The sequence below is a fragment of the Mastomys coucha genome, unplaced genomic scaffold (genome assembly GCF_008632895.1).
Source record: "Mastomys coucha isolate ucsf_1 unplaced genomic scaffold, UCSF_Mcou_1 pScaffold1, whole genome shotgun sequence".
Classification (NCBI taxonomy): Eukaryota; Metazoa; Chordata; class Mammalia; order Rodentia; family Muridae; genus Mastomys; species Mastomys coucha.
This window is the reverse complement of record NW_022196891.1, coordinates 18,476,027-18,476,989: the sequence shown is the minus strand read 5'-3', so window position 1 is coordinate 18,476,989 and position 963 is coordinate 18,476,027.

Sequence of the window (963 nt, the reverse complement as noted above, 5' to 3'; positions counted from 1 at the left end):
ACACATACACACACACACACACACACGCATGCATACACACATGAGCGACTCATGCATACGTGCACAAGATAGTAGTAGTGCATCCTAGATTTGAAAATTTATATTCTATAAGTAAATTCAACAAATTTCCTGTTAAAATCATTACATGCTTAGTAGCAAATAATATATATTAAAAATCCTCTCTACATTATGATACCACCATAGGTTATTAATTTAATGGTAATTGACTTGATTTGAACATGCCAATTTAGCTTAAATATATTAAATTTAGTGTGTTACTTGAGTGCCTTTTATGAGCAAAACCTTGAATATATCCAAAATGTTATGTAAGCACAATCCTTCAATAGGTTCATAATTTAATCTAGAGGGGAGGAAAATTACCTATAGTGTAGGTACATGAATTAAGTGGTACTACGGAAATATAAATAAAATCTCATTTAGACAGGAGGGAAGGTGCTTTTGATGAAATCTAGCACTTGGCAAAACACTTAAGTAAAAATAGTTGAAAGTAACATGTAAAAATCTTGATTTCATATACTGAGTGGTTTTAAAGGCTGTGGCTAAGGAATATAACTCAGCTTATAAAGAAAATCTATGGCAAATATTTTCAGACTTGCAGTATCTGTAAGAATTCTAGAGAAAGGACCCAAGGAGCTGAAGGGTTTGCAGACCCTTAGGATAAACAATACGAACTAACTAGTACCCTCCGAGCTCCCAGGGACTAAACCACCAACCAAAGAGTACCCATGGTGGGACTCATGACTCCAGCAGCATATATACAGTAGAGGATGGCCTAGTCCGTCATCAATGGGAGGAGAGGCCCTTGCTCCTGTGAAGGTTCTATGCCCCAGTGTAGGGGAATGCCAGGGCCAGGAAGCAGAAGAAGGTGGGTTGGTGGGGGGGGAAGGGGAACAGTTTTTTTTTCCAGAGGGGAAACTGGGAAAGGAGATATAATTTGAAATG